The sequence below is a fragment of the Doryrhamphus excisus genome, linkage group LG11 (assembly GCF_037039965.1).
Source record: "Doryrhamphus excisus strain RoL-2023G ecotype Guam linkage group LG11, RoL_Dexc_Guam_v1.1, whole genome shotgun sequence".
In the NCBI taxonomy this organism is placed as follows: Eukaryota; Metazoa; Chordata; class Actinopteri; order Syngnathiformes; family Syngnathidae; genus Doryrhamphus; species Doryrhamphus excisus.
The window spans coordinates 3046471-3059059 of NC_136367.1; positions in this window are offsets into that span (position 1 = coordinate 3046471).

Here is a 12589-nt window from a genome sequence, read left to right on the forward strand (position 1 = left end):
TAGCCTCCTTTGTTATTGCATCAAACGAACCGATACATGACAGCAGTCAGTAGATCCGAAATCAAAGGAGAAGGCTAAATACTGAAATCAAAGCTAGATACTGAAATACTTGGAATACGTGTAGCTAAAAATCCAAAGTAATCCGAAGAAAAAGCATAAGAAGTTCGAAATTTTGATGCTAAACTATGGAATTACTCCAATCCCAGCAGTTTTTGAGGAATAATTTCCTCCAAATCGTACAGAATTTAAACTTTCGAGGTTTGACCAGTCTTAGGTCTCCACCCAGACTTCATATATATGTACATACGTATATGTAAGCGTGAGAAAATAAGCAAGATGAGCCAGCGACTTGACACACTGAAATATAGCCCTATCTGCTTGTGCGTGCTCGGCCTTACAAGAATTTGCTGTGGCCCTGAGGACGTGTGCGAGCGAGCGATACAGGAATCAAACATTGTTTCCATTTCTTTACCTAATCAAAGGCAAGGCTATACAATGTCTTTCTTTTGAGTGTGTGCCACTATTCCTGCACGTGCTTCCATTTCAACCCCCCTCGGCACATCAGCGACGTGTTTGCTTCCGACTGCCATTTATTACCGGCCAACTGGAAGATTCCAAGGTCTGAGTCATTTTGCGTTGCCTCAGTGGGGAGGTTTGTTCTGGGGATCTGCATGGTCTGTACCCTGCCTGTATCGTTTTAGCCATAGGTCTTGGGAAGCGAGGAACATTGCAGCAGTTCTATTTGTCAACTCGCCTTGAGCAAGTTCTCTGTATGCATAGCAACTTCCAGTAAGTAGTTATGAATATGTAACAATGCACGACATCAACATCAAGTCGGTTGCGCCATGATTCAGAATTTGACTAAAATTTTCCCAAATTTTCTTTCGTCTTCCCTTCAGGGGTCGCCACAGTAAATCAATCTGCTCCATCCAACCCCTCAAATGTACTCTTGTACTTCCTGATCCTATCCATCCCGGTCACTCCCAATGACAAACTCAGCATCCTCATTTCTGCTACATCCAGTTCTGATTCCTGTCTTTTTCTCTAGACCAAACAACATGGCTGGTCTCACCACAGTTATACACAAAATTCTAGACCGTTTCTTCGACAGTCAAACCTTGGTTTGTGAACGTCCTGGTTTTCATACGATTCTGTCTTGGTTATTGTACAATATTTTATGCAACAAAGTGTTGTATTTGGTGTATTGAATCTTGTGTGCAGAGTCACAGGTGATCGGACGATATTGATCAGTGGCTGATCAGTCCGAACATTCCTAATAGAAAGCATCATTATATTTTTATCACATGGTTTGCATTTTAAATTAGCAAATTGCAACATCATTTGAAACAAAATGGCCGTGTTTACTGAAACAGATAATACAGTCATGATTTGACTAAAAATTTCCCAAAATATACAAAAGTCTCTTCTTTCTATTTCGGTGTTTCCCTTTCAGGGGTCGCCACAGTAAATCAATCTGCTCCACCCAACCCCTCCAAATGTACTCGTTCCTGATCCTATCCATCCTGGTCACTCCCAATGACAAACTCAGCATCCTCATTTCTGCTACATGCAGTTCTGATTCCTGTTTTTTTCTTTAGACCAAACAACATGGCTGGTCTCACCACAGTTTCGTATACTGTGGTGAGTTATACACAAAATTCCAGACAGTCGGAATCTTGAAACCGTTTCTTCGACAGTCAAACCTTGGTTTGTGAACGTCCTGGTTTTCATACAATTCTGATTTTCATACACTGTCTTGGTTATTGTACAATATTTTATGCAACAAAGTGTTGTATTTGGGGTATTGAATCTTGTGTGCAGAGTCACAGGTGATCGGACGATATTGATCAGTGGCTGATCAGTCCAAACATTCCTAATAGAAAGCATCATTATATTGTCCCTACTAGTCACAATTTGCTATCAATCTGGATAGCTAATACCAAAGGTTAAATCGGTAGATCTTCTCTACGACATTTTTCCATTGGTCTTCTTCAAACTTTCAGTGATTTTAATCTAAATTTTAATTATCGCAATTGCATTAGATTGGACGACACCGCACGTAGTTTCGAATTCAATAGAAACTGTATCTCTGTCTGAGATTGAAGACAACAAGGTGATATGAGGTAACAACGTATTAGTGAAGCCGTTCATATAAGACCGTATGTGCTGCAGGGCCATATATCACATGGTTTGCATTTTAAATTGGCAAATTGCAACATCATTTGAAACAAAATGGCCGTGTTTACTGAAACAAATAACACGGTCATGATGTATTCTGCTGTTTTGATCCATTTATTTATTATCATGTGTATCACAGTCCATGGGGGGGTTGGGTTTGCATTGGAAATGCACTCAAGAGTGGAATTTGTTTTTGCTTTACCCGAAATGTCAAAGGAGATACATCATAAAGGAGCAATGTGTGTTTGCGTGTTCCTTTGCTTTCTGAAAGGATGAGCAGTGTTGATGGAGGTGATGAACTCTGTGTAATGATGATGTGTGTGTTGCACCCAGCGCGAGGTGTTAGATTTCCTTGACTCACTCATATGCTCGGCTCAGTTTCAGGACTAAGAACAAGGAACAATCGAGGTTAATTTTTTTTTTTTTTGCACAATGTCGAGGGTTGACGAGCTTTGTGGTCACACAGTACAAAAAACTCTCCCCCTGAGGTAATACCCTAATAATGCTTTTTTTTTTTTTACTCGTTTGACCTTTGTTTTAATTAAGCTTATTTCTCCCCCATTCCGCAGTGCCGCCGCCTTCAGACATGCCACGCCAAATGGCATTACCAAACGCTCCAAGGCGTGTAGCTTTAAATTAATGTTCAAATAATTATTGAAGAAACTTTGCTTTAAATGATGCTATTCCGGATATGCGTTTTTTTTTTTTAGCGTTTATCTTCTTTGAGTTGCATTCAAGAAGTAGCAGTGGTTTCTTTTGCTACAAATATGAATTCTGTGCAAACACAGCAAGAAAGCAAAAAGCACAACTTTTAAAACTTTGGCTGTCTTCGAAACCGAATACTAATTACTAAATACTTCCATAGCCATACTATCAACACTGCATACTGCATACCCGATCCATCAGACAGTATGCAAAGCGTTTACACTACAGCGTACTACATGATAACCCACAATGGCCGTTTAGATCCCGAGTGTGCCATTTATTTGTCCAAATACCAACCGTTTACAATTTAGTTCGGACGAATTCAGCAAAATTTAAGCTAGCCGAAGTGAGCAAAGCACTTTCGGTTATTTTGACAAAATAAAACACCCCGTTACTTTTCTCCGACAAAAAAAAAAAACATAGTGATAAATCACTGCTTTTACTTTGAAAAAAAGAAGCGAACCAACTCACAATATATCCTACTTGACATATCCGCCGTTTGGTCCATTATGCAGCTCGGTGTTCAGTCAACATTTTTTGGTTTTTTTTCCGTGGTGACGTCACATCGCGTTGCAAACCTGGGTAATTTGAGTGTGAGTAGTAAGCTGATGATACAGACTCAATAACATTTCTGGCGAATGCAGTATACATCCGGGAACTTCTCGCATACTCAATCACATACTGCCAGCGTAGACACACCACATACTCGAAGAGTTAGTATGAGTAGTAGGTAAGTATGCGGTTTCGAACACAGCCATTGGTTTCATTTCATGCTGAGGGCAAGACTTCCTGAATTAGGTCGGATTTACACGACATGGTTCAGTGTGAATTGCTTGTTTGCACTCAAAAATACATTTTTATTTCTGACTTTTCGCTCAAAAGTTTGGGATCACTTGGAAATGTTTTTGGCCGGTCTGAGATATGGCTTTTTTTTGGCTTCACTGGTGATACTGACATTGGTGATACTGGTGTTTGACGGGTATTTGACTATTTAGTGCAGTTGCCAGGTGACGACCTGTGAGGCGTCTTTGTCTTAAAGTACACACTCTCAGATATTTGTCTTCTTGCACAGTTGTGTATCGTTTTTGTTTCCTTGTTAGACCCAGTTTGTGCTGCTCTCTGAAGGGAGTCGTTAACAGCGTGGTAAGAGATTTTAGTTTTAGTTTTGATTTTTAGGTTTTCTAATAATCTTTTAGCCTTATAAAATGATGAACTTGGATTAGCAGCCATACCAGGAGATTGACACAGATGACTGACAGTTGTTGATCGTAGGCCTCTATGCAAAAATGTAGATCGTTCTTTGAAAATCATCAGATTCATTTTAATTGTTTGTGAAATGAAAAAAAAAGTACACACTCTCAGATATTTGTCTTCTTGCACAGTTGTGCATCGTTTTTCTTTCCTTGTTAGACCCAGTTTGTGCTGCTCTCTGAAGGGAGTCGTTAACAGCGTGGTAAGAGATTTTAGTTTTAGTTTTGATTTTTAGGTTTTCTAATAATCTTTTAGCCTTATAAAATGATGAACTTGGATTAGCAGCCATACCAGGAGAATTATGCAGAGGACTGACAGTTGTTGATCGTAGGCCTCTATGCAAAAACGTAGATCGTTATTTGAAAATCATTGGATTCATTTTAATTGTTTGTGAAATGGAAAAAAAAAATGTTTGGGAAATGAATGAAAATATGTTTTTCTTTGGAAAACAAAGAAATTTGCAAGTGATTCCAAATTTTTGACCCATCTCAGGTAACATTTTTGTACAAGTTTCCTACACTGAAATGACTCACGTAAGCTATCGGAGTGATAAAAATCGGCATTGGAATTGGCGAATCCGACTTGTCCATAGGTATGAATGTGAGTGTGAATGGTTGTTTGTCTATATGTGCCCCGCCTCTCCCCCAAAAGACAGCTGTGATAAGTGAGGATAAGCGGTACAGAAAATGAATTAATGAATGAATATGTGTTCATATATATTTTACCTGGTCCCTAAACCTGAAATGCAGTCAAAAATAATTTACCTTTAGTGAGTGATCATAAGGAAATACCTGTATTATCCGCTTTTTTTTATCACTGATTGTCAGTGGGAAAAAAAAAGTATGTTGGATTTTAACAAAAGGTATTTTTCCCAGCTTCCCATCAGGGCCGCACAGATTTGAGTTTGACGTGTTTCTATGAAAAAAATGTTAATAAATATTCATCACACAGCAATCAAGATGATGTGTTTGAGAAGGGATTGAGAGCTGTATGAAAGAAACAAAAACAATATATCAGTGGAGACTCCATCTGCTAACACTTCGCATAACTGAGCTTCCCGGTTTCGGAGGCCCGTGCACCAGAATTATGGGACTGCTTGATGAGTAGTTACGTCGCGTTGGAAGGGCCTTGGCGAGAGGCCTTGGCCACAACTGGAAGAATATCAGAGGACAGAGTCATTAGACATCCCTCATTCTCACTCTGCAGTGTAAACGGCCCAGCGGCCTCTTTCCAAAGCAACCCAAAAAGAAAGATCACCTCCGTCGGGCTGAAATTGGAGTGTGCACAGAGGAGGGGGGCGACTGGGGGGCGTCTGAGCTGAGTAGGGGGAAAAAAGAGCTATGCGCTACTATTTATTGACTCGCCCGCAGAAGATCACTAAACTGTTTCAAGGCAGAATCAAGTTAAAGGCGCTTTTCCCAGAAGCACCGCACACATTACAGGAGTGACAATTTGCCGACATAAAAGCTTGAGCACACGATAGAGAGAAGATTCCTATTGCAAGTGTACTTAACCCATCATTATGTTAATTATTTCCTTCTTCTGGTTTGCCTCACTTAACTTATGTTGAATAAGGCAAGTGAGACTTAAAACCACCAACGATAATTGGTGGCTTTTTGCTATTCGACTCCCTTTGCACTTGAGAAGTAGAATTTATTTTAAGACCTTTTATTCCCTAGAAATTTTCAAAATTTTGGTTAAATACAATCGAAAAAAAAAATATGCAATAGAAACATCTCTTTCACCTTAAGTCTGTAACGATACTGTGCAAAAAAAGCACACATTTTTCCTGATTTATCATGTTTTTTTCATTATACATTTATTTCATACTCTGTTTTGGTGATCCTTGAACGCACCGTAGTAGTCAGAACTCCATTCATGCTGAGTACCTACAGTATATATGCAATACTTTACATGTGTTTTCTCCATTTTATGGTAATTCTCGCAAAACTAGGGGCGACACTACAATTGTAAAACACGATAATGGACTGATTTAAAAAAAAACATACTTTTTGAAGTGTGAGTTCAAATGTGTTCAAATTCATCGTATATTTATGTATTTCACTGCCTCACATCCAGAACAATAAACGTTGCAGTTGAATTTGTGTGAAACCAATACAGTCTTGGTTAACAACATTAAGGTCCGACTCAAACCAAAATGGACTCTAACCAAGGCAAGTTTTCCCATAGAAAATAATGTAAAGAATAAAATAAATAATAAAGAAAAAAAATCTTGTAATTAAAATTTAGTTAATATACATTATTTAATATAATATAAAATAATTTACAAAATATTTTGACTTTATTCTCATAACATTATAGAATATTTCCTTAACCTAATCTTCCAAAACTTTCTCATAATCTAATACTTACAACTTATGCCACTAAAATTACATTTTTCTTCAGAATAACATGACGTTATGCTCGCAAACTTAGATTTTCTTCGTAATATTGTGACTTTACACCACCTTTTTTTCCCTTTTTAATTTTTCGTTTTCTTGTTACATTATATTTACATTTTATTTTCCTACACTTGTGAACTCACCGTGCCTGATGATGGCAACCAGAGGCTTTCCCGTCATTCTTATGAGAATAAACAACATAGAATATGGATGAGATAAAAAAAAAATTGTACAAATACAGGAAAACTTGAATGTTCAATTGTACTTCAATTCTGAGTTTATTTGAAAAAAGTGTAATTTTTATATATTCACATCCTTCCCTTTTTGACGAGCTTAACTACGTGCGTATGGGTGGTGTGGGTTGAAGCAAGCGGTCCTCCACAGCTCCATTTACTCACTCCATATCTCTATATAGTGCCATATTTAATAAGCCACGTCCACTTCAGTACTTGAGCAATCCACCCAAATGTGGAGGATTACATTGAAATCTCACTCATAGCTAAATTGTAGGAAAATCATATTGCTGATCGTAAGGCAAGCAAGAACTCACTAATGTTAGATTTTGATGTCAAAAGTCACTTTTATGCAATCAAATATTCATTAAAACAGTTACTGCAAATTAGGCAAAAAAATATAAATTATTTTTTTAATATATTCAATTAAATAGATTATAATAAAACAAAATTTTGAGTATTTTTTTTTTATTAATATGCTTGTCATCCTCCTGCCAAAAACCCATTCCTGTGTGATAGTCGGGGGCCAATTACAAGTTGAAGGTTGTTTTGACTGAAACAGCAATTAGAGCAACAAAAAGGCCATTTTAAGTATTCAATATGTGCAAAAAGATGAGTCCACAATTTTATGCATTTTTAATTATTAACCACGTATCAGATTATTGAAAGGTCAGCAAATGATCCGCAATGTTAGTGTATTGTGTTACTGACCTTACTGTTTTTTTTTCCAGAGCTTAGTTGCCGTGGAAACAGCCCCATACTGCAAGCAGTAGCGGAATCATCGACATAGATAATTTCATGCAAATATTTTGAATGTGCTCATCATATAAAAGCATAACCTTGTCAGAAATAGTGCTTAATTGTGTAATCAATGTATTATTTTTATTTTGTACATTGAAGGAAAGCATTTTAGTTGGAAATAGAACCTGTTTTCAAACTTGTAAATATGTTTTTTTTTACATTAGAGCCCTCAAAACATGAAATAGCACCCCTATATTCACTTTTACACTCGTATTACCTAATATAGTAGAGTTTATATATAGATATAGTTTTTCGAAGTGTGCTTCTTTCAAACCTCCACTAAAACTTGTTGTTCTGGCGATCGGGTGCGGTGCTTGTGTGTCTCGCTGAACATTACAGTGACATTACTGAGTACATTTTTGTTTTTTAATTAAGGATGAGCAAGTACACCACTATCTGTATCTGTTCACCCATCTCAATTATCTGTGTCCGTATCTGTGTAAGGTGTGGGCGGGGCATAAAGCGGACATTTGGTAATGGTAATGGTTTAATTTCATTTGAACGTGCATCGGATTACAATTGAATGCATCACATAATCAGTTCACAGTTCCACATGTCCAAAAGGAGTAGGAAGAAGCAAAGCTTATTAAATCCTACCCCTCCATCTGGTACTTTTACAATCAGTAATTGTTACATTTGTTCACTTCCTGCTTTCATAATATAGTTTTTTTTATTTTTTTTTTGTGTTTTTTTTTTGTTTTTATTATTTAATTTTTGTCACGTACCAAAGTACGAGGTGATATGAGCATCCAATGACATAATGGGTATTTAGCAAACATCAACTGTTATATTTGTTCACTTCCTGCTTTCCTAATATAATTTAAGTTTTTTTGTTCGTTTTTTATTTTATTTTATTTCATCGTTTATTCTCATCGTTGTGCATTGTTTGATTTCCTTACTCAATCCATTCCATAGTTTGATTCCACATACTGAAATGCTATGGCTAGCATAACGTAGTCCTAGCATATAAGTGTTTCAAATGTACTTCTTCCCTGACATCATATTTCTCCTCTCTTGTAGAGAAGTATTGGATGACATTTTTAGCTAATTGCTTATTTTTTAGCCTTATGCATTATTTTAGCTGCTATATCAGCAAGTTTTAAGCATTTGTGATTTTAGAAATAAGGAGTTAGTATGTTCTCTGTAGGCCGCATTATGAATTATCCTTACTGGCCTTTTTTGCAGTACATTTAGCGAGTGTGTTTATAGTTATTTAAACGGAAATGTGTAAGGGGTCTGAAATTGACATGGCTCAATGAGACGTTGCTATATTAACTATTATTATTATTCTATATATGTACTGTGTATGTGTGTCAGTGATCTGTATGACTTATTATTTAATTGATTCATGCAAACACGCAATAATGGCAAATAGGGAAATAATCAGTCAACGTGTCAGGAAGCTTGCTGATGTAGTTTGGTGCCGCAACACATTCAAGGTAACTTTAAAAAAAAAAAAATGGAAGTCAACCAACATCATTGATTGGACCGTGTCGACTTCTACTGTATTTGTTGACCAAATAGTGTTTTTTTTTCACATCAATTGTTCCGCCAACAAACAAATCACATATTTAAAGCAGCACATTTAAATATAGCACATCTGAGAGAAAAATTACACTTAACATGTTGGTTTCTTTGTGTAGTGCCAACTGTTTTGGTTTTTTTTTAATGAATTTCTGAAGTATCCTCACTTTAAAGGCAAAGAAGAGCATCTGAGCACACAGTGGAAAAAACCTCCGGAGTGTTGTAAAGGAACGCTATAAGCTTTTTACACTTTCCCCAGCAATAATGATCTGTTCAAAGAAATATTAACACCTTGCCTCCGCAGGGATCTGCACTCGATGTGTAATTATATGACACACTGTGTGAGTAATGCTGCATTTGGCCTCCGAACTACTTGAATGGGAGCTGTATTTTCCACACAGTGTACTCAGTATTTACTTTAAATCTGATTCACCGTTCGTGGCTGTTACTTATATCATTTATCTTTGTGTGTGGTTTTTTTTTTGGTCTTTTTTTTTTTTTGCATACATAATCTGATATCCAGCATTTGGAACAGAAGCTTTTGTTCTGAAAAACTTATCATTAAGGGAGTTGTGCGTATTTTTATTATTTTTTTTTTTTGCTTATGCAAATCAAATAAGTGCATTGTTAAAGTCCCACTAATAAATATGTAGAACAGGGGTCTCAAACTCAATTTACCTGGGGGTCACTGGAGCTAGGGTCTGGGAGAGGCTGGGCCGCATCAGGTTTTCCAAAAAAAAAAAAAAAAAAAAACGCATTTATTAAAAACAGAAAAATATACAAACTTTTTCAGTGCTTTGGTTCCGATTTTCTACAAGAAAAGCTCTGATAAAACATTCCACTGTTCTCAAATATCTTAATTTATATTTTTCTGCACAAAATAAGATGAAAAATAAATAAACAAATCAAGAATAAAGAAAATCAATCAGTAATAAATAAATATAATAATAATAATAAAACGGCAAATAATAAAAACTTAAGAAACCACATATAGTTGGTGGGTAGACAAATTATTTTTTTTCAGATTAAAATGAACAAAGCATTATTAGAGCCCTGTAGACATGACAAAACACGACTATAGTCACATTTATACTCTTTTTATTTACAACATATTGCGCAACTGCAGGGTCTTGAGACACATGCTAACTCGCAAACTAGAGAGCTAGCGGCCTAAACGGTAGCCTTTCAAGTTATTTCCTTTAAACTTAAATAAAAAACTTACCACTTCCACACGGATAGGGAGGATAACTATTAACAGTTATTTAACCTTTAACATGAACATTAATCAAACGTAATAATTTTTTTCTGGGTACATGATACAATACAGCATCCATATCAAACTAACATTAAACTTTCATATCAAGGCGGGGGCTTAAACTAGAGTTTACTGATGTAAAATAACTAATGCATTGAATTATTAAGCTGGAATGATTTATTCCCAGAACATTATTATCTACTATATTCTTTGAGTTTTTCATGGTTTCAGAGAAAATCTTCAAAAAAAAAAAAAAAACAGTAACATTAGCTTTAAGTAATAAACTGAATTTTTAAAGTAGGTTTTAAGGGCTCTTCAAAGATGAAGTGGTTGAATGGATTGGTAGCATTAGTGTTCTCATGCAACATTCCTTCTTAGTAACTGGAAAAGTGCAGCAGAGAAGAACTCGAGGTGAAAATATGTACAAAAATATTATATAGCCTCTCATCAAAATACTTTTTACACTACCTTTTTGACAAGGAGGTCAATAATTCTGCAAGTGTTGTGAAGCAATGGATTGGATTTTCTATAATATTCATATTCCATTCTTTGTAATGGGGAAAGTGTATTTGGTTAGAGTACGTTTTGGTTTTAGTTGAATCATCTGGAAAGGCACTCGCCAGCCAAGGTTCCAAGGTTAATTGGTGTTTTTCTTCAGATATAAAAAAATAACAGAACCCCAACGAATAGTAAATGTATTTTTTTTTCAAAATTTTCAGGATATTTCACCTTTAACACTGTTTTTGTTGCGAGTGTAGAAATTGTATACATCATACTTAGACGTGTTTTTCTGGTTATTCCCTGGCCCAGGTACATTGGAGTTGTAAATTATAACAAATACTTCTTAATATAATGTACTCCAATAAAACACCAAGCTTCGTGATAACCATAAATAGAGTTACTGCCTTTCTGACAGTGTCAACAACGACAAAAAAAAGTAAAAATATAAGCTTCATAAAAGTCAAATTCCCGGCAGAGTCGCTTTACTGGATGTTTACAGCCCATTGAACGCCTTCAGGCGAAGGTCTTTTATTTGCTGTCGTCTTTAAACCGTCCACAAGCATGGAAAGTGTGGGAATGGAGACTGTAAGAAACTCTATGTAATTCACATCCATTGGAACCTTGGTTAGCGTCCGCCTTGGTTAACATATTTTTGTTTTTCACGTTGAAAATGTATGCTTTCTGTACGTTTGTATTTCTTGTTAGCATCTTATTAATGAGCAGGAAATGGTAACCAGAAACAGAAGTGGCTAGATTACAGCACCAGTCTATGATGTCATCAGTGGTTGACTCTCAAGTACTGTACGTTAACATGTTTTTACAGTGTTCTAATTATATTTTTACATTCATAAAACAAGTGGTTGCCGAGTGATTAGCGCGCAGACCTCACAGCTAGGAGACACGAGTTCAATCCCACCCTCGGCCATCTCTGTGTGGAGTGAGGAATCTCACTTTACGGAAATACTTTATGTACTCGGTATAAACTTATCTCATAATGTACGGTGCATTTGACAAGACATCACTGTGCAGGCCTGTGTTATGATGTACATTTTTTTCCTTAAAATATATATTTTTTCTTATTCCACGAAGTAGATCCGGGTTCAATTCCACCCTCGGCCATCTCTGTGTGGAGTTAGCATGTTCTTCCCGTGCATGCGTGGGTTTTCTCCGGGTACTCCGGTTTCCTCCCACATTCCAAAAACATGCTAGGTTAATTAGCGACTCCAAATTGTCCGTAGGTATGAATGTGAGTGTGAATGGTTGTTTGTCTATATGTGCCCTGTGATTGGTTGGCGACCAGTCCAAGGTTTACCCTGCCTCTCGGCCGAAGACAGCTGGGATAGGCTCCAGCACACCCTTGTGAGGATGAGCGGTAGAAAATGAATGAATGAATGTTTACTATATTCGGTAATATAAATGTTAAGGTGACTATAGGGGTGCTATTTCATGTCTAGAGGGCTCTAATAGTGCTAAAAGCCATATTTAGAACGTCATAACCAGGTTTTCTATGCTCTCACCATGAAAATATCCACATTTATAAATAAGGAATCTCACTTTACGGAAATACTTTATGTACTCGGTATAAACTTGTCTCATAATGTACGGTGCATTTGACAAGACATCACTGTGCAGGCCTGTTACGATGCACATTTTTTCCTTGAAATATATATTTTTCTTATTCCATGAAGTAGACCCGGGTTCAATTCCACCCTCGGCCATCTCCCCGTGCATGCATGGGG